At 42.2% G+C, this 22,626-nt stretch overlaps 1 protein-coding gene across 3 annotated transcripts in view; it reads right to left on the minus strand.

Moving 5' to 3' along the window:
- RNF38 (ring finger protein 38) overlaps window positions 1-22,626 on the minus strand; it is a 128,606-nt gene that overhangs the window by 47,077 nt on the left and 58,903 nt on the right. For all 3 annotated transcript variants that reach the window (XM_050716501.1, XM_035564206.2, XM_035564207.2), the window contains exon 2: window positions 2,962-3,032. The gene's annotated coding sequence lies outside the window, so the exon portion shown is untranslated. The remainder of the gene's footprint in view (window positions 1-2,961; window positions 3,033-22,626) is intronic.

A 22,626-nucleotide genomic window follows, 5' to 3' on the forward strand; every position in this document is an offset into this window, starting at 1 on the left:
GCCACGCCCCCTTTGGGTTCGGTTTGGAGCCACGCCCCCCCGGAGAGGCCCCGCCCCCCTCCCCTCCGCCGGGCGAGGCCCCGCCCCGCCTCCCCTGCTCCCTCCCCCCTCCCCCTCTGAAAATCGGGTACAGCACAGGGAAAGAGGGTGCCCCGCTCCGCACCGGCGCTTCACGAAACAAATAAAGAAATAAAGAGAACAAAACTGGTTTTCAGAGAAATTCCCACTAGGAGCTAACGGCCAGTTCAAAACCGACACAGAAATATATGCATATGCGGAACAGAAGCAGGGAGTGGTAGGGAACTGCTGTGGTACTCCAGTACCGCAACCAACCGCCTTTAGAAAGAGCTACTTACACTTAAAAAAACAAAACCAAACATAACACAACTCCTCAAAAAGCAAATAAGCAGAACATGAGGCATTCGTTTAGCCTATATCCCCCCCCCATGCTGTTAACTAAGCATTAGTGCCCCATCTTCTCCTTTAAAACAAAAGCACAGCATTCACTGGCACGTCACAGGAATAAAAAGCACAGGTGTCTGCTCAGGATTTTTTTCACCGTTTTTCCAAACACGTGGCCATCGTAATCAAGGTATCAACTAGAACTTCCCATAAAATGCGAGACAAACAGCTTCGTGTACTCTCACAGAAAATCCAAAGCTCCTACCACAGAGACCTGGCATCAGAGGGAGAACACATTTCCCTGGAATTCACCCCAAACTCATTCTTTCTGCTTTTATACTTGTTCCACCTCAGTGGGCCTTTACAGCGTGGAATTCTCTTCTGGTGTAGAATCAATACCAATGTGAAACATGCTTTTCACCCACCATCCTTAAAGTTGTAATATTAATAATAAAAAAAAGATGATCTGCCCCAATTCCTCTATCAATACGGAGGCAGATGCTATGCCAATCGACTCAAAAGATCATACGTGCGCTCTTCTGAATTTCAAGCCAGGTAAGCCGCCACCCCTTCCATTCCCACCCCCTAAACCTGTGAAGCACCTAACAGAATTTCCAACAAGCCTTAAAACAGCTCGAATTACCCCGATATGACTGTCTTCCCTCAGTTTTCTTCCAGTCCAACATCTAGAGGTGTTCCTCCGCATGATGACAGAAAAGGAAGAATGCTAAAAGGGAGTGCCAGTCTGAAGTTGGTGCACTAGGATTGCTCTGAAAGGAAATTTCCACCACCTGCTTCTCACCCAAGAATATTCCAGGAACGGAGAGCACTAGCACCAAAAGAAAATACAATGCAGGTAAAAGCAACTAATGCTTTCTTGTGCTATTTTCCCCAGGTAGCACCACCAGGTGTGGACAACTGCTAACTGCGCAAGTAAACATTAAACAAAATCTTCTGCCCTTCATACTATTTTCTTCCTCTTCCACGTTTTTCCCACTTCTGATCTATCATGTAAAAGTGACCTTCAGCTTTATCTCTCCAAAGTGGAAGGACAGCAAAGACTTTTACTTGCTGTGAGCAAGCACAGCAGAAAGTGATGTTGGAACTCTGTCTTTAAGCATCTTCAAAAACAGCTCCAACACCACAAGAAATAAAAAACAATAATAAAAAAGGGAGTTTAGCTGTTTTTGTTTGGTTGTTTTTTTAATCTACAGAGAATATTTTCAGACATTGGAAACAAAGTAGAGAAAATATCTTTGTTAGAGTTTCACAATTCATGACCAGCTAATCAACAGGAAACCAAGTAATTTTCCCATATTGTGGATAGCATGTTTGTCCAGTATCTATACGTTAAACCAAGCCCCAAATATAGCATGCTCCCTGAAAACAAACATTTTTAAAAAGAGGGAGAGGGGAAAAAAAAAAAAAAAAAAAAAGCAGTGTAGCAGTAAAAGAAACTTGCAGTGAGAACAAATCCAGTGCTGGGATGAGCTGGAATAACTATAAAACTGACCTGTTCCAGGATTTTAAAATACAAGGGGTTTTGTGTTTATCAAGGCACTAAGATGCAGATCTCATTTCTAAGAATGATCTTTAAAATTTGACTAATACATGTCCTTTTCCAGCCACGTCAAGCCAAAAAGTAAGCTTACTATGAAGTGTCATAGTTGCAAACAATGTAGTACCTGTTATATGTTGAATGAATGTTTATCAATTTGCTTAATTACTCTAAAACCTTACGTACTCTAAAATCAATTAGGGACAGTTGAAGTTAAAATCTCTTAATTACTTAAGGACAGTTGAAGTCTAGGGTAAACCCATCAACAAGACCAGTAACTTGAAGGAAAGTCTCACAAGCACTTCAGTGTGAAAACCTTTCCCTTCTGTATGCCAGACTTACACTACTGATCCAAATAACAGTGAACATTTAACAACCAGTGTGCTACCAACTGCAAGCCAATCTGAGAATGTGATTTCTTGTCAAAAATGACTAGGAAAACACTTATATGTTACTGGACAGGTTGGTGTTTTAAGACTGCACTACTGAGTGACAGTTTCCTACCTGTAAAACCTGAAGTTCCCAATAGCAGAACAGGAAGATACAGCCATTGCAAAACCAAACAAAACACACAAGAAAAAAAAAGAACCAACCCCCCCCCAAAAAAAAAAAGCACCAGCAAAAAAAACTTGAACACCTTGAACACTTAGCTAGGCTACAATTTCTGAAGCAACAGTAGTAAGACATCCTACCTTACCTAACCATTAGCAGCAACATTGCTTTATTAACTGAGAGCATCAAAATGGCAAACCACCAGTGTTTACCAAGGGAATGCAAGGAAAAAGAAAAATATTGTACAACATAAATTTCTCCTTCATTGACTAAGAGATTGTCCTGAATAAAATATATTTCTTAACATGCCAAAGAGTTCAAAGACTAATTTTTAAAATTGACTGCTACGCCTGCATAACAAACAGTTTTTATATACTAAAAGCAATACATAAATATATATATATATATATATATGCATCTTTTGAAGGAAAAATTTATGTATGCCTCACCTTATCACTGTCATCGCTGCAAATGTGATCTTGATGGATTGACTGGCATTGAAAGGAAGTACCAATGCTACCTACAAAAGAAGTTGGGGAAAAATTGTTAAAGTGATAACCCAATTCCTGCGAATGCTAAAAGTAAAGACAAATGTACCAGCCAGATTTTTTTTTCCACACACAGAAGAGAGATTTAGTTGCCAAAGAGTTACGTCTGACAAGTCATACATTTAAATCTGATGCTGGAACAAGCATCAGAGATGCATTTTGCACAATGTGCCAGCAATATCTCCACACGGATTTTTTCCAAATATTTAAACAGAACAAAATTAGAACTAACTACTTCATCAATCCAAGGCAAACATATGCAGCAAAGTACATATGCACAGACACAGAGAGAAGCTACACACTCCACGTTAAGGTAGTGCAGTCCTGCCCCGTATCTTTTACTACAGAAAATTTTCAGCACCCTGGTTAGCCACAAAACAAGTCTCTCTCCAATGGTATATTAGGAATAAGAGTGAGTGGAAAGATCCAAGGTCAAAGCAGAAAAGCTTTGCTTTGTTGTTATCAGTCTTGTCTATAGCGGAGTTTCTGCCTTAAGGTTTTTCAACAGGTTTCTTTATGCCACGTTCTCTTATGGGGTACAGCACACCTCTGCAAAGACTCACCCAGTCGTGGGACTCCTGTCTAAGGAGAGAACCGAACTGAAGTTTGATCGTATCCACACAGATTCTCAAACTTTTTAGATTTACAAAATAGACTTACAGAACCCCTACATTGTAGAGATTTATTTCACGTGTTTTTTCCTTGCTTAGAAACTACAGGAGTGGGGTAACAGCTATTGTTGGTTTTATACTGCCAAAAGCAGAAAAAAAAAAAAAGGTTTTTATTCTGCCATAGGCAGAAATGACGGTCAGTTAATGTAAGCCCCTTAAAGCCCTGTAACTGGGTGAGGGAATGTTTGTCCCTCCTTATTGCCATCACTGCCTCAGATAAGACTCAACGTATTTAGCATTAAAATTGCATTTGCCCACTGACTTCTGAAATAGAAAGTAAAGAACGGGAGAGAGGGAAAACGAGTTTCCTTCCCCTCCACTGAGTTGTAGGCGTGCTGTAGCCAGAGTAGACATTCTTGAAGGAGCCACTGCTGAACCCTGCAGCACAGACACCACAGGCACAGCCTGTGACAGCACACTGAGCCCTATCCAGCACTTAGCCTCTGGATGTTACTCATCGTGATCTTCAGCCAATTCACATCGTTTTAGTCTTGAATCACACGCTTGCAGACTAGCCAGCTTTACCACAGCTACTGGGAAACAATTCATGTCACGGCTGCATGTAGATACTATCCTGAAGTTTCCAAGTTTCATAAAATATCTAACAGCCTCCAGTTTTTCTGTCCAAAGGTTTGAAGTTGCACATACTAGCTGAACAAGATTAAATCAGAAAAACTTTAATGTAAGTTTACTCATCCACTTAAACATTACTTTTCCCAAGAAAAAAAAGTCTCCATCAAAGCATCAAATTTAATCCACAAGAAAACTCCAACATACCCTGACTTTCTTAAAAAGAATAAAGCACTTGACTTCCTTTTTCCTGTCAGGTACTGCTAAAAACTTCATCCCATCACGTGATATGTGTACGATTTCCTTCTGTTCCAAATCAGAGTTTGTTTTAGAGCTGACAATTCTTAGAAGCTCTTAATGTGTAAGAATGCACAATGGTATTTTACAAATGCTCACCATTAGCATATTTTAATACATAAACGAAGCAAATCTCAAAAAAATGTGGTAGCAGAGGATACTGTAGGCTACACCACCTACAGCTCTGTTTGGCTCTCACACGCAGAAGGTATTTTACTTGGTTTCGTTTTTATAGCAAAGCACAGGAATCCACGCTCGTGTGCTGGGTAGGATTAGAGCTTCCTCACACCCTCACAGATCAGAAATAGAAGCTTCGGTTCCTCGATAAATGCTTTGCCGTGCGGTAGTTTTGCAGAAACATGTTACCTCTGAAGTCAGCTAAAAAGCCACATTCCTTTAAACACTGCAACTTTTAAAGAAAAGAGCACTTTTAAACATGTTGTTTGGTTATTCCCCTCCCTCCCCCTCAAGACTTACACATTCAACTTCTCACAAGTTACCAGAACTGTACGTTATTGACGGGATGGGACGGGACTCTCCCCCTGCCCCCAAGTTCCCCTGGCATTTCCAGGATGGAATAACTCTTTAAGAAAGCAGATGTCAGTTAAATTCTTAATAATCCCATGGTTCCACTCTCAGGAAATAAAAATAAAAATAAAAAAAAAGGAACCAGAACACACTGCCAGAATCTACATATCCTTTTGGAAAAAAATCCCAAACAAATAAACAAACTAAAACCTAAATTTTCCACAGAAATTACTAATTAGTTACAGTTTATATAAATAATGCATCAATATAATAAAAGATCATTAAATATAGATAAAAAGGCCACACATTTATTTGGCTTGAGATAACAAAAACAGCTTCAGATGTCATACAGTTTTCTTTTTGGCATCTGTTCCTAGTACCCAAACTAAAATACTTGACTCAGCTGTCACAGCTTACTGCAGACTGCTAGGCATTTGGGCTCACAAGCAGACTTTGAACTGAATCTAGAGTTGCACTTTTCATAGCTATTTTGGTCTAGCAGGTTAGGATGAAAAAGACAAGAAAACTATTTACGAAAATCTATTATTGATTTTTTTTTTCCTATGAATGTGCTTTCAAATGCTGAAAACTTAAGTGTTATCACAAACACAGCACCCTGGTGCCTATCTACACAATCAGAATTTTTAGATGCTGCTCTCACATGGCTGCAGCATGCACAAAAAGTTTAAACACACACAGAAAAGTGTATTGCCTGAAATTCAGGTGAAAAATGTGCATGTCGACACCCACCTTGTCAAACCTGGATTATATTAGATACAGCTTAATTTTATAGGTTGCACAAACACAGTTATTCCTTGCTGTTCTGAATGTGGCATACACACATGCTTGCTTCCAGAAGCCAGTCCCATGTGAACTTACAAAAGTTGAAAGAGGACTTCATGTAAATATGTGCATGTACTAAATAATAAACATAAAAGCGTCAAAATTCCTGCAGCCCTGTTCTGGAGTGGCCATGCAGCAGAAAATCCTCTTTAGCAGCGTGACTTCCACGTGTATGAATGGGCTGGGAATCCTCACGCTGAAAAGCCTGACTCTCTTTTGGTGTTGGGGAATGTGGCTGGTGGTGCAAGCGGTCACAGGACTAACACCACAGGAATGAATTTGGAGAGTGGGTGGAATGAAGGAGATGTCTGGGAAGCACATGGCTGGCCCCAAACTCCGGAAAACAGAGAATAAGTAATAAAGTCATCTGGAGAAGAAAGAGGAGGAGCACTGACACCTCCAGCCAGCGGTGAGGTGCGGCTCTCGGTCAGGTCTGCTCCTCTAAGACGTGCTGTGGGGCATGCTAGTGGTGGCGAGACACATCGCCGTGCTCCCACAGCTGCGATCCAGTGGTCATTAGACTGCAAACCTATAATTAGCAGCTACCTAGAAGGGCATAATCATATGCATTGGAATATAATTGCAAACTTCTTTGATGGCCTACCAGTGATGATTTTGCTGCTGTACCAGTTTCCCCATAACTAATTAATAAACTTCTTAATTGCTTTGCACCAATTATGACTCAAGTCTCCAGTCAAAAGGGTGAACTCGCTTCCTGACAGTAATGCAGACAGGGAACAGCAGGCGCCAACACCACGCAGCCCCATGTGCTCCTTCCTCTGCAAGCACCTGTAGCTCTGCAGCACCTCGAGGTGCCAGTTCACATTAGCCTGGAACTGCGAGCTCATGAGTATTGTGTTAGATTTCATGAGATTTGGGGTTTCCCTTAAACATCTCTCTTCTGCACTAATGTTGTAAACAACTCTGAACCTTCCTGTTTTAAATTTACAGACAATATACTTGAAAAGCGTAAAGAAATTGAATGTGTTAATTTTGTGGGAGAAACACACCAGAGGGGGGAAAAAAAAAAAAGATTTTACACACACACACAAACTTGCACATTTACTTAAGCTCCCCTTTCAAGGGAAAATCCTGGTTTTTTGTGTGCCCAACTTCATCTTGCAAATTTTTTGATCTGCTCGTATCAAGAACTGCAGTAACATCAATTCAATGCAAAGGTATTAAAAAAAAAAAAGGTTTTAGAAATCTCTAGTAAAGTATGGTAGATGAAGAACAGATTGTGGAAATCAAAAGTAAATATATATGTGTGCATGTACACATATGTACATAGGTGTGTACATGTACACATATATCTGTATATGTACACACATGCAAGTGTTTATATAGGCATATGTGCAAAATATAGTTTATAATTCTATTATTTCCATAAATCTTTCCAGTATTTATAAACATTCATTATTTCGAATCGTTCACTCATGCTGTCAGAATATTCAAAGCATGCTGGGCTTAAAGGATAGCGGGATATGAAAAAGCAGCTCCTAAACTCAGGCATTAGAATACAACACTTCTAGAAGTATGGAATAAAGGCTTGGCACATAAACTGAAAATGGGCACTCAGGAGTAGGAAGGTCTTACTTCGCTTGATCCATGTTGTACAAATTTATCTCTAGTTTGTGAAAACTCAGCAAACTTGTATAAAGTTCCCTGTATTTACTTTTCTCAACATTAGGACCAATACTCTGTACCTTTTTTTGCAGTGGTGCACCTCAATACTAAGCATAACTGTTCTGATCCTTGCCTTAATGCCACTCAGAAATAATAGAGATAATGCCATTTTACAAGCAAAGATAAATTCTAAATAATAAATATTATATAATACATTATATAAAATAATATATATATATAATAGAGAAAATCTAAATAATAATAAAGATAAATTCTAACGAAATTCTAAATAATGCCATTTTACAAGCAAAGATAAAGACTAGAACTGAAACAGGACTGAAGGTCTTTACAGCAGAACTAAATTATGCAGTGTGCCTGTGCATCGAATTGTGGAAAATTACAACAAACTTCCTTTTTCTCACATACGTGTTTTGAGAATGGGTGTTGCCGCAGAGGAAAGGGCACCTGCATAAGTTTCTGCATCACTGTACTAAAAACTGCTGCACAGCAGACAGGAAACTCCGGACAGCAGCAGCAGCAGCACATTCCTCTGGGTCCCTAACATCGTTAGCAGTGACAGTGCAGAGATGTTCCCACAGCCAGCCTGTCACTACCATTGATTTCTACCCCCCTCCTCCCTTAGCAAGACTGGCTTTCAGAGTCTGTTACTCCATGTTCTCGAAGGGAAACCTGACATTTAGCACTGACAATTCTGCCTGCTGAAAAAAGTTTAAAATTCGGTAGAAGGAAAACTAAATCTCTTTTTTCCTGCTTGCTCTGCAAGAGTCTTTGCCGTTTTGTTTACAGATGTGTATTTGCTAGCAAATGGATCCATCAAAACATACTGTGTTACTGAAATTAAATAGATGTTAATGCCTCGTGGAAGGTGGTGGTGGTGGAGTTCTTTCTGTCTTTCTTTTTTTCTCTTCTTTTAATCAGAAACTTCCAAGGACAGTCAGCAATGTTTATAACAAAGTAAAATCTTGTGTCAGGAATTCACCTGCACCTACTGTTTACCACTATGTTCTGTATTTATCTATGCACAGTCAACTACATTCTATATATGCACACATACAGGCTTATATGTATGTACATTCATACATATACATGAGTGCATACACATGCATATATGTATAAATATTTTACATACACATATACACATATATTATGTTGTTTATTACGGATTTCTACAATCCATCTTTCAGTTTTAACACTGCAACCAGTTGCTAGGAGGGTAATTAACGACTCCAGTAAGGATCAGACAGCCAGAACAGACAAAAAAACTGAGGAGTCTGTTTTCAAGTAAGTGTCCATAATTACACAAGAATCCCGAACTACAGAAAATGTGATTTGTGGGCAAAACAGTCTCCAAAGCTCCATTATTTATTTCTTACAGAACAGCAGAGATACGTCATGTTCTTTGACAGAACAGAGTCTCCAAACAAAATATAGCCCGTGTTAAAATATGAAAGTTAAGAAAAATCTCTAGTGGAGGGAAATAGCAAAAGGAAAAGACAGTAAGTACAGATAAATTACAACGAGATTGAAATTATTTAACTAGGTAAGCATAAGTAATTAGCAACACGAATAAGCAGTGTTTGTAAAAGAAGGCTCAGCAACACTGCTAAAGAGGTAGGATTCTAGATTAAAATTTTACATAAATATTTTATCTAGAATTATAGCTGATACACCCAGCTTTTGCTTTAATAATAAAACACAAGCTTTAAGTGCCTTGTTTACCCTATTTCTACAAATCATTCCAGAATTTGTAAGTTGACAGAGATTATCAATATCCCTGAGATCGAAACTTATCTTTTATTCAGAGTTTATATAATCATAGAAACACAGAATGGTTTGGGCTGGAAGGGACCTTAAAGACCACCTACCTCCAACCCCCCTGCCATGGGCAGGGACACCTCCCACCACACCAGGCTGCCCAAAGCCCCATCCAGCCTGGCCTTGAACACCTCCAGGGATGGGGCATCCACAGCTTCTCTGGACAACATTGTAAGGTTAAAAAAAAAAAAAACCAACAACAAACATATTTAGATTTAGAATTAGAACAATTCAGTTGGAAGGGGCTTCCAAAAGTCATGTTGTCCAACAAACCTGGCCGCTTCAGGGCTAACCAAAATTTAAACATGCTATTGAGGGCACTACCCAACTGACTCTTGAACACCGACAGGCATGGGGCACCAACCACCTCAACAGGAAGCCTGCTGCAGTGTTTGACCACCCTCACAGTACAGATTTTCTTCCCACTGCCCAATCTGAACCTCTTTGGCACAGCTTTGTGCCATTCCTGCACATTCTGCCGTCGGTGACCAGGGAGCAGAGACCCGCACCTGCCTCTGTGCTTCCTTCCCATCCTGATGGAGTCGCAGAGCCATGGGGTCGCCTCATGGCCTCTCGTCCAGACTGAACAGCCCAGGTGTCCTTGGCCTCTCCCAGAAGGACATGTCTTCCAGCCCTTTTACCAGCTTTGTTGCCCTCCTCTGGACACATTCAAGGACCTTAGCACCCTTTTTATACTGTAGACAATATTCAAGCTGAGGCCACACCAACGCTAAATGCAGTGGGAGCATCACCTCTTCAGACACTGGCTGGCAATGCTGTGTTTAACACACCCCGAAATGCAGTTTGCCCTCTTGTCTGCCACAGGGCGGTCTGCTGGCTCACGCTGAGCCTGCTGTCACCAGCGCCCCCGGGTCCCTTTCTGCTGAGCTGCTCTCCAGGCACTCACGTCCCAGTCTGTGCCTGTGCCTGGCACTGCCCTGTCCCAGAGGCAGCTTCCCATCTGTTTCTTTGTTGCGCTTCATGCCCTTGCTGGCCACCCAATGCTCCAGTCCAACCAGACCCCTCTGAAGGCCCCTCGTCCCTCCAGCGAGTCAGCAGCACCTCCCTGTTCAGTGTCATCAGTGAACTTGCTGAGGACACATTCAACTCCTGCATTCACTTACCACTGTTGTTCAGGAAACACATACCAGAAAGGCACTTGGAAAGAAAAAGGCGGTGTAATAGAACAGTCTGAACTCCTCCACGTACTGTCCTGCAGAGGTTAAGGCGGCAACACACGCCTCCATTCACTCCTCTAGTAGCTTGGTCTAGTAAAACCGCAAATGACCACACCTGACATCTGCAGCACCGTTAAACCTACTCGTTACCCATTATGCCTTTTGTTTTTGCTGGAAATCACAATGCGGCAAGACCAAGAACGCGCTTTCTGGAAATCCAGTTACCCGAAAGACACCAAGAAAGTTTAGGAAATGCACTGAGGAGAGAAAGAAGCAATAGACTGAACCCTGGAGAGGAAAAATCAACAGTATTCACCCAGAGGGCCTTTTCTGATGGTAATGCTGATCAACTGAATGCAAGATACATTAAGGCAAACATGAAAATTCATTTAGTTCTTTTCACAGGGCAGGAAAAAAAATCAGCCTCAAACTGATAATTTTGGACAAAACAGTAATTGCACTCTGCAAGCTTATCACTCTATAGTCCAAGATACAATCAAGACTTTTGTTGTCAAAGTACACAAGGATTGCCAGTTAGGTTTCTTGATAAAAGTTTTGACAATGCAGATGCAAAGACTGATGAAGATACGTTAAAGTAGTGAGTTCCTAGTGAGTTAGCTGGCTGGCTGACCTCTTCAGACAGAGCTGACAGTTTCCAAAAAAAAAGAAAAGGAAAGCTGCTTTTTGGAAGGCCATCCTTTTGAAAAACATATTATTTTCCTCCAAATATTAGTTTCATAAAAATAACTTCTGACTCATCACTTTGGAAAGAAGTAACTTTGCCATAGGATTCACTGACATTGGCTTACACAGGTCATAAGAGTTCCAGAAGACTTCCTGTGTATTTCTGTAGGAAGTGAGAACAAAGAAGAAATCATTATTAAGTTGAAGTTTCAGGGTGTGAAGTTAGAAAAAGACCAGTTTTATACTGCAAAACATGCTAAGCTCATTCCCATTTGATTTAGACCTGTGCAAAACACATGTATTTTCACTAGAAACACTCCACATGCTTTGCTGAAATCTGGAATCAATTCAAGCTCAAAGGCAAACTAAAAAATCATGAAAATGGTGTTAAAAATAAGGCTTGACAGCTTTCTGTCCATTACTTCAGATGCAGAATTAAAGTAAAATATGACCTCTTGAATTAGCCTAAGATAAAACTGTAGAGCAAGTTCAGTTCTGCCAAATCATGACAAATACTTATAAGCATGTTTTGGGCATCTGTGCATTTGGATAACAAAGGATGTTTCCACAGCTGGTGCATTTATGACATCCGTAGCTTACGTCTAGACTCAACATCACCTAAAACTTGTTCTCTAACATTAAATTCACATACATGGACTTTGCATCACACAAAGAAAGGCAGTAGCACATGCTGTTCATTTACAGTTGCGGTTTTCAAGAACAGTGATCACATACACAATGACAATCAGAAGCTGGCTTCGCTCTAGCTGTAATGGATACCAGCAGCAGCAATACAGTCGCAGCTGAACAGCTTTCACTTAGTAAATATAAACCTATAAAGCATCTGGGCAGCCCGCTACATTTCAGGTTACCAGAGCCACAATTCTAACAATGCCCACATTACTAAGAAAAAAAGCTAGCTTGGGATAAATCTACGTGCTTCACTCATACTCAACTGCTCCATAAGCTGAACCACTTACCACCAAGTGCAGTCAGCCACAGATACAGAAATGCCTTCTTTCCTGTTTTTTTTGAACAAGGTTTTCCATGGTCTTCATATCATATTTGTTTCATTTTTGGTCAACTGCTTATTAAGTATACTAAAGCACAAGAGCAAGGTACAAAACATGATCCCATAACTGTCAGGACTTTACAGATGTCCTGACTGCTTTGAACTAATTAGCTGGCTGAGCTCAACTAGAGTCTCCCCAAAGGCAGCCTTGCAGAAGGGATTCCTTCAAAGACTGCGCCAGTAATGTGGTCCCCCAGACAGGGCCAGCACTGGCAGCAGAGCCAGTGAGCTGGGACAGGATTACCACCAGCTAGAGGCTGTGCTTCACAGCAACGCAATCTATAACGTTGTAGGAGTTGTGGTTCTTTTTTTTTTTTTTTTAAACACGTTTTTAGTTTTAAACAGGTTTAGTAATTGGGTTATCATGCTTTTAAAGTATCTTCCTTCTGAGAAACAGATAGCTTCTCCTTGCACTGAGGCAACCCTGAAGAAAGGTGAACAGCATTTCATGCCTCTGTAAGAAAGGTCAGCTGAGCCCAAATCCCAAAGATAACCTCAGCAGCTTTCTACTCTGCATCACCACTTTTCAACTGTGGTTCAACTGGGAAACAATGCCAGAGCTCCAGCATGGGCTCCTCTCCATGGGCCGCAGCCTCCTCCAGGCCACATCCACCTGCTCCAGCGGGGGCTCCTCCACGGGGGGGCTGCAGCGTGGAGATCTGCTCCGTGTGGGACCCGGGGGCTGCAGGGGGACAGCCTGCTCCACCAGGGGCCTCTCCCTGCACAGGCCGCAGGGGAACTGCTGCTGCCTGCCTGGAGCACCTCCTGCCCTCCTGCTGCACTCACCTGGGGGCCTGCAGGGCTGCTTCTCACCGCCCCTCTCCCAGCTGCTGTTGAGCAGCAGTATTTTACCCCCTTCCTTCAATCTGCTCTCCCAGAGACCCACCCAGTGTCACTCCCTGGCTCAGCTCTGGCCAGCAGCAGGTCCCTTTGGAGCTGTCTGGAGCTGGCTCTGCTCTGACATGGGGCAGCTGCTGGGCTCTGCTCACACAGGCCACCCCGCAGCCCTTCTCCTTCCCCTGCCACATAAGCCCGATGCACAGACTGAAAGTGGGGAAAATCGCCAGTAAGGCTCCTGTGTAGGTGACAGGGCAAGGCATGCAAGATACTGTCCCCACCACCTTGCCAAATGCATTTCCTTGCTGCAGTGTTCAGGAGATGCAACTGTGAGATCTAATGCCTACCTTTTCCCTATGAAACATCCTGGGCTGCACTCCCTCCCCCACAATCCACAGCAGTCTCTCTGTTGTGTGAGTAACAGGGTGGTTTGTGACAGTCAGCAAGTTTGCTCAAACTCACAGCTTCTAATACCTCAATGACAAAACTGTAGCCTCAAGTTACGTTGAGAGGCCTCCAAGAAACAACAGCCATCCGTGAAACATCACAGCAGCCACCCCTTCTGCATCACCAGTATCGAGAGGATACAGAGTAATGCCCTTCAAGTGATGCACACACAACTTTCGCTTGTATATGTATGTGTGTACATATATCTAGATGTAATACACGCACGCAAAGCCTCAAAGACATTTAAAGACAAACTTGCGTTTTCCCTCTTCAAACGCAGTTAAATTCTTTTTTAAGTCCCTTTTTCAAATCAAAGTGAGATACACTGTCTGATATGTCCTGAATTCAGGAAAAAACATCAGCTATATTGTAATAAGCAAGAAAGAGTGCTGTGCTCCCCACCTACCACAGGAAGGGGATTGTTTTCCTTCTAAACCCACACATTAAACTGAACAGCAGAGAGAATCTTCTGAATTTCATGGTTTCTACCTAAGTCGTGGATTGTAATAAAAAGGGAATCAATATCAGTTTTGAATGGCTTGCCTCATGCCTATTGATATGTGTTCAAGCTCATGAAATGCTAATGCAAGGGGAAGAGGTAGGAGTTCAATCCTTTAAATGCACTCATTTCAGAGCTACTGTAAGCATCTCGTTGCTTAAATGAATGACACCGATGGATACAATCATCCCCTTCTGAGCACCAGCCTGAACAGGAAACCATTTGTATATGTCACCTAAAGTACTGCACCAAACTTTAGGTAGGATAATGCTGTTGAGCTCCACGGACTTGCCTAAGTCAGAAGAGTCCTAGGGTGACTGTTACCAGATTTGAAGGCTAGAGTCCACAAAGTAGCAAAGGCATGGAAACAAAGTTTGGATTGGAACAAGTTTAGGCTCTTAATCAATAGTTTCTTTGATAAAACCTGTGAGTTGAGAGGAGGATGTATTCTCATGAGATACAGCCACAGATGGCCCGTCCACCTCTGAAGGTACAAGGAAGAGAAAACAAGAAGTTTGCTGTGATACAAAAATTTTATCTTCCAAACACAAAACGAAAAACACACAAAAAACCACACACAAAACCAAAAAACAACCTACAAAACACTCCTGCAGATGTCTATTATCTGCTAGTCAACAATATTCCTGTTTGCAACACACTGTTTATGTTTTAGATGTTCCTGCTAATTCAAGAATCTTTCAAACCACAATGAAGACGCTATTTAAAAGGCAAGCGGAATATTTCACTATTAACAAAGAAAAGAAGTTAGAGATGAATTCGAGAAATGATGCAGTGCCAATCACAACCTCTACTTAGCTGGGGCAAGGAAGAGATGTCTGTAAATCAGCTGTGCTACAGAACTTCTCTCCTCCCCAGGAATAGAAGTCTCACCACGATGAAGAAACATGCTACATCTTGCCTGGAGGTTGTAGCTATCCTAGCTGTACATAACACATCTTAGGACTGTTCCCTCTTTTTCTCTGCTCTTCTTTTTTGTACACTCCAGCAAACAGGCCCCACAGGTATCCCACAGATCTGCATCCACTCTGACTTCTGTAGCTGATTAGGCCAGTGGAAAGAAAGCCGTTACATGCTGGGAAGAGCTGGGTGGTGTAGCACGTCCTTGGTAACTTAAGCAACTCCTGAGCACGGAGTATACATATTTAGGAGGCTGTTATAAAACTCTGTGTGACACTCTTCTTCAGGAAGCTGCCTGAAGCCACTACAGAAAAACAAAATATGTAAAATGCCTCCCAAACCTCTTCCTCCCATTCCTCTACCTGCCAAGAAATCCATGCTCCTGCCCAACTGTTTTCTGCCTTCAGGTCTCCTCTTCAACGCCCTGGCCCCAGCTAGCCCCACCACAAGGCCTGCCAGCCCCTTCTCCCCACCGTAAGACCCAGGTGGGGGACACTGCCCTCAATTCCCCATACTCACTGAAAGCTTATACACTGTGGGCATCAGGAAGCATGGCGAAATCTCCAAGAAAAGCTCCCTCTTGGTAGCTGTCAGGGAAACAGACTGTCTGCCTCATAAGGATCAAGAAAGTTGATGAAAATGAGACAACTGCAAGCTCACAGCGAAGTCTGGGCCCATGCTACTTCACACTCATTAAATGTACCTTCCAGTCACACTTCTGAGTGCCACCTCTCAGATACACCAGGGGAAAAGCAGAGGAATGAATCTAAGGGAGGTGCCCTGGCTTTTAGGAACTTACTCCGATGTCATTTCAAACATTACTCAAAATTCTATTTAGAATTTCATGCAAGTGCTAAATTAGTGTTTTAAACTTAATATTTCCCTATCTATATAGTGCACATATAAAAGCCAGCAGCATTTTCCTTAAGGTTACTCACAGGTGGTTGCTTTGCTCTGAGGATCAGCTTTTCCTGCTTGTTCAAGGAGCAGTTCAGGAAGAAGTCATTTGGGGCAAAAAATTTACAGCGGCCATAAACCTTCAGGAAATTAGGTTAATGCAGAAATACTTTTACACCCATAAGCACAGTGCCACCACTCTTTTGCTGGTAATCTCAGTACTTAGAATTTCAGGAGATGAAGTGCAATTGATGAGATTACACAGCAAAGCGTCAACAAAATCTGTTAGCACATTGTCAGTCTGGCTTATAACAGTTAGGCACCCTCAGAAAAAAATACTTAAAGCAGTAAGGTCAAAGGACTACTTGTGTCAAATAAGCTAATTAATCTTAGGGCCAAAAAGAGGAAGTCACCTTCTGTTCTGAGGACAACCTCTACAATCTGAGACTAAAAACTGATGTTGCTAAAGTCCCAGATTAGAACTTTATATGGGATGTAATCGCAAGGATATTCTTAAAAAAAAAAAAACAAAAAAAAACTCTAAAAAAACACCTCATTTTGCTTGTCTTAACAGTATATACTACTCTCCTCAAACAGCAATTTAGATTTCATTCGAGATCCATTTTTAAATAGAAATTTAAAAGCCACTTCTTGATTTTCTTACATAACATGACATTGTTCATAACTTTACTCCCACTTGCTGTGCCATTCGAGTAGAACTGCCATCAAGTATTGCAAGGATATGTATTTAACATCCACTGTTTATAAATACAAGCTGTTCAAAGTTTTTTTTTATTTTTTTTTTACAGAATAGAACAGAGTTAGACCATTCACCCTTTACTGTACCAGGATTTTAAATTAATTGGCTGTGTCACTTTTGTATCTTCCTGTCTCTGACGAACTCGATTCACTAAAATCACCTGGTTTCTGTGCTATCTCATTCAAGCCTCAAACGTGAAACACTACCTGTAAATGGGGGTTAGGAGACCGTTTAAAAATGTTCAGCAGCAAGATCCACCTCAGATGACTGCCCAAGTAGTGCCAAGGGAAAAATCACAGTGGGGCACATAATCAATCAACAGGGCACGAGCTCATTTACAAAAGAATGCCAGCAAATAAATGTGCCTGTGTGATTACTGAAAAAAAGACAGATCCAACTCAACTGCTCCCTGAACATACAGAAACACCACCTAACACACATACCAACCTTTGTGTGGGAAATTGGACAATTTTCCAAAAAGCTGCTTACTCCCACAACCAGTTCATGTTTGTTAAGGTGCAGTCTACCTATACATTTTGGAATACCCCTTTGGAGATTATTAACATGCTGCTGGAGACAATGCCTCCAGATTCAGAAGAGGTTATCCCTGCTGGCCTTGGCAGTCAGATACTTGAACTAAGCCAGCAACACAATGACCACCTCCTCCTGTATGAGTAATCATTCTGCCAAGATCTTCTCTCACAACAAAACTGTTCTGAGAATACTTTCTAAAGAATTGACATCAATGTAAACTGCAGCTTGAAACACACTGCTACTATAACGTGAAAACATACTTCCTCCTAGCTGCTGTTATTACAGGAATCACACAAGATTTACCTACACAGAAATTGATGCTTGGAGGGATGAGAAACAGTTGAAAGAGAAGTACTCTTGTATTTTTCTATCTTCCTCTCCTTTGCTGCACAGTAGGATCCACAACTCCTACACTGGAATTATCTCTGATACTTACCAGAAGGAACTTTTTAATCGCTAACAAACTAAAATAAACCTAATTTTCTTCATTAAAACTCTGTGAGAGGCTGACACTACTGTCAACACACTCTGAATACGCTATCTGGCCCCTGTGACACCTTATTTTGGAGGCTAGTTACACCAGCCCCTGGCTGCTAAGGGGGTGGCTATTTCATCAGGTGTGATCCTGCACAAGTAACACTTTAGCTGAGGACCATTAAGCTCTGGATCGTCTCATCCTGCAAGAGCTGGATGTGGAAACGTGCTTTTGATGCACTTCCAGAGTGAAGCATAGCATTCATTTATGCAGATACATAGTGGGGAGAAACCCACCACAGAAAACACTTCCTAGGAACCAAAGTTTAGTACTGCCTTTTCAGATAAAGCCTCTCCCTCCAGGGAATTCAGTATCTACTAAAACAAAGGTAATATTCTTCCTGTTCTTGTCATCTTACAAAAGGAGGCTAACAGCAGCACCAAAAGACAAAAAGAAAACAAAATTATTTAAAAGCATGTGCAAATAGATACAAAATGTAAAGAAAACAAGTATTTCAATAACTCAGGGCTGACTTTGCTGAGACACCAGAGCAAGAAGTACGACTGGCAAGCCACACAGCATTTGTAAAAAGAAAAATCATTTAATCTTGTCATGGAATTCAGTTTTCATCATCAACTGTTTGGGAGATGAAGCAACAGGAGAAAACACCCTGTTAAAAGCTGGGGATGAGCAGACGAGCACACGGACATCCTTACCCATCCTACAGGACTGATACTAATGGTTTTGAAGATTCAGCTGAGTTCCTGAGACACCTGAATATAAGTTATTTTTATGAAGCAAAAGGTACTTGAAATTTCAAGCCATTTGTTTTTCTCTATTTGTAACCAGACCATTAAACTGATTTTCTTGAAATTCACTTTCTCTTGAGAATCTCATTAAGACTCTGACGAATCAAAGACTGCTTATGCAAACTGTCTAGAAACATATTTTTGGACGCAGCAACTAAGAGTCCTTTCTTTGGTTTAAACTTATTGTCACATATCCATCATTATAATAACTACAACAAAAGCAAAGAGGCGTAAGTTTAAACGTTAAGCTCTAAACTTCAGAGGCTTGTTGCCTTCCTTCTATTTCTTTGTGGCATCACCCAACAAAGCAGCAAACCCATTGCTAATTTGCACAAAAATCCAGCCTATTCTGGAGAACAGAAAGCTTTAGCAGTAAAAATGTTCCTAGTGCTGTCTGACTCGTACAGGCTTTAGCGCAGATAGGAAACAGTAATCTAGAGCACGCGTTTGTGATCAACGTTTTCCAGTTTCCTACTTTTATACAGAAAAAAATGTCAGTAAAACCTTGGGACAAAAAATTCAAACATATCTCATTTTTATTTTGTTTTGTATTTTCACTACCTGTTCAATCTAGCCTTAAAGCAAAGATTACCAGTGAGGCACTGCCTACTTAGGAATTGACCTTGGAAACACCTGCTTGAAACAGTGCCAAGCTGAAAGCTTGTTTACTTGAAGCTGTGTGATCAAGCCATCTCTAGGAAAGTATTTCAAGGGAAAGCCCAAATTCTCTCTCACAACAGATTATCTCCAAAACCAGGAAAACCTGAATATAATTTAAATTGGTCTCAGTTCAGAGAAGCCAGAATTAAGTAGCACTTCGTTACCCTGTATGAGCTTTCTACAACCCTGATCTCCTGGCAGCTGATGAAGTGCTTACTATTGCAACTTACCAGTTACTTAGTGCAACTAATCAGTAGGATCGACTTGCCAGGACAAAATGATTATAAATTAAATTAATTTATATTTGATGGGCCATGAAATAACTTTCTCTCGTCCTGTCGTTCTTTGTCTCACTTCAATTTGCGAGCGTTTGTCCCAGCCTTGTTTCCAAGGAGGAACACTAAGAATTTTACTTGTCTTTTTCTTATTATACCTGAAGAGTAAGGACATTAGCAGTCACAGATACCATGCCATTCTTTCTAAAAATAAATAAAATATTTAGTACTGTTTAGTTATCTTTTTGTCTGAGCAAGTCAGGTTCTAATGATAATACACGGGTTACTCAGAAGAAAAAGAAGAAAAGATTGGCAGCACACCTATTTTATCTCAGTCCCACACATGGCAACAGAGACATCAATTACAGAATCGCAGAATCACAGAATCGTCTAGGTTGGAAGAGACCTCCAAGATCACCTAGTCCTACCTCTGACCTAACACTAACAAGTCCTCCACTAAACCATATCACTAAGGGCTACATCTAAATGCCTTTTGAAGACCTCCAGGGATGGTGACTCAACCACCTCCCTGGGCAGCCCATTCCAATGCCTAACAACCATTTCAGTAAAGAAGTTCCTCCTAATATCCAACCTAAACCTCCCCTGGCGCAACTTTAGCCCATTCCCCCTCGTCCTGTCACCAGGCACGTGGGAGAATAGACCAACCCCCACCTCGCTACAGCCTCCTTTAAGGTACCTGTAGAGTGTGATAATGTCGCCCCTGAGCCTCCTCTTCTCCAGGCTGAACAAGCCCAGCTCCCTCAGCCGCTCCTCGTAAGACTTGTTCTCCAGACCCCTCACCAGCTTCGTTCCCCTTCTCTGGACTCGCTCGAGCACCTCCATGTCCTTCTTGTAGCGAGGGGCCCAAAACTGAACACGGTACTCGAGGTGCGGCCTCACCAGAGCCGAGTACAGGGGGACAATCACTTCCCTAGCCCTGCTGGCCACACTGTTTCTTATGCAAGCCAGGATGTTGTTGGCCTTCTTGGCCACCTGAGCACACTGCTGGCTCATATTCAGCCGACTATCAACCAGTACTCCCAGGTCCTTCTCGGCCAGGCAACTTTCCAACCACTCATCTCCTAGCCTGTAGCGCTGCTTGGGGTTGTTGCGCCCCAGCTGCAGGACCCAGCACGTGGCCTTGCTGAACTTCACACAGTTGGCCTCAGCCCATCGCTCCAGCCTATCCAGATCCTCCTGCAGAGCCTTCCTACTCTCAAGCAGATCGACACACGCACCTAACTTGGTGTCGTCTGCAAACTTACTGAGGTTGCAATCAACCCCCTCATCCAGATCATCGATAAAGATATTACAGAGAACTGGCCCTAGTACTGAGCCCTGGGGGACTCCACTAGTGACCTGCCTCCAACTGGATTTGACTCCATTCACCACAACTCTTTGGGCCCAGCTACCCAGCCAGTTTCTAACCCAACGAAGCGTACGCCAGCCCAAGCCATGAGCAGCCAGTTTCTTGAGGAGAATGTTGTGGGAAACGGTGTCAAAAGCCTTACTGAAGTCAAGGTAGACCACATCCACAGCCCTTCCCTCATCCGCTAAGCGTGTCACTTTGTCATAGAAGGAGATCAGGTTCGTCAAGCAGGACCTGCCTTTCATAAACCCATGCTGACTGGGCCTGATCGCCTGGTTGCCCTGCAAGTGCCGCGTGATGACCCTCAAGATAATCTGCTCCATGAGCTTCCCTGGCACTGAGGTCAAACTAACAGGCCTGTAGTTCCTCGGGTCTACCCTCCGGCCCTTCTTGTAGATGGGCGTCACATTTGCTAGCTGCCAGTCGACTGGGACCTCCCCTGTAGCCAGGGCTGCTGATAAATGACGGAAGGCGGCTTGGCCAGCTCCTCCGCCAGTTCTCTCAGCACCCTCGGGTGGATCCCATCCGGCCCCATCGCCTCACGTACATCCAAGTGCTGTAGCAGGTCGCCAACCATTTCCTCGTGGATAGTGAGTGCCACATTCTGCTCCCTGTCCCCTTCCACCAGCTCAGGGTACTGGTTTTGCCACTAAAGACTGAGGCAAAGATTACAAAAAATTACAAAAATCACATATATCACACTATCCCCCCATTCTGGATACACCACGTCTCAATATGACTAGGTTTCCCCAGGGAGAGAAACTTTCCTAAGGAATCTCAGTTTGCTAAATCACAAGCGGGCCTATTATTGCAAACAACTAGGCACAGATCCTGAGAAAATAACAAGCCAATGTGTTATCAGCACAGATGAACGTTTCTCTGGAAAACCAGCTTCTGCTTTTTTGGAGTACCATTCAATAAGCAAATTACATCAAGCTTTACAGCACAGCAATTCTGTGTTAATTTGTTGCACCTCTCTTGGAGGAATGCTGCAATTCCTTCTGACTTTTTTCATGCTCTGTTTTTTTTAAAACCAAGGTGCATTACCACATACTTCAACCCATCTCAGTGCTCCTTTCCTAGCTGCTCCCCCTAATGCCTTTACCCAAAGCATCTCTACAGCTCCCAGCTCCTGTCACCACCTATACCCCCCCCCACTTGCTCTTGTCCAGAGTACACTCTTCTGCAAAAACTTTTCTCTCACACTGTTTAGTCCGAGAAGAAAGGACAGAAACGGGTATACAAACAGTTTCAGTTCTGGTGCAAACACAGTACACATTGTCATAACCTGTAGTTAAAACAAGTAAATCAGCCAGTAAACAGATAAGCAGAAAGTACCATGTTCACGAGTCTCAATTTCCAGCATTTCTGAAATCTGATTTGTTTTTTAATCATTTTGATGGTTAAATGCTCTTCTTTTCTCTAACTGAAATGAATTTCCACGGGGATGGTACAACACTGACACAAGAGCCCAAGCCTCTCCTGAGTTTCAAATCCTAGGAGTACACAACTAAAAAATTTCTCATAAATGAATGCTCCGAGAAACCTACCTAACCTGGCAAAATGCATTTCTGTCCTGGACCTTGAGGATAGCAGAAAATTCCTTCTGAGGTCTTCTCAGATGTTGTGCTGGAAAAATTCCATCTATCATGTCACCATTTGGAAAAAAGCTCTGAATAACTGAATGCTACAGGAACTACTGACTCTTACCAGCCCTGTTATCAGGGATTCATACACATACTTTATCTACACGCAAAACTCCTTTTTTAAGTAACGCAACT

Source organism: Cygnus atratus, chromosome Z (genome assembly GCF_013377495.2).
Source record: "Cygnus atratus isolate AKBS03 ecotype Queensland, Australia chromosome Z, CAtr_DNAZoo_HiC_assembly, whole genome shotgun sequence".
Classification (NCBI taxonomy): Eukaryota; Metazoa; Chordata; class Aves; order Anseriformes; family Anatidae; genus Cygnus; species Cygnus atratus.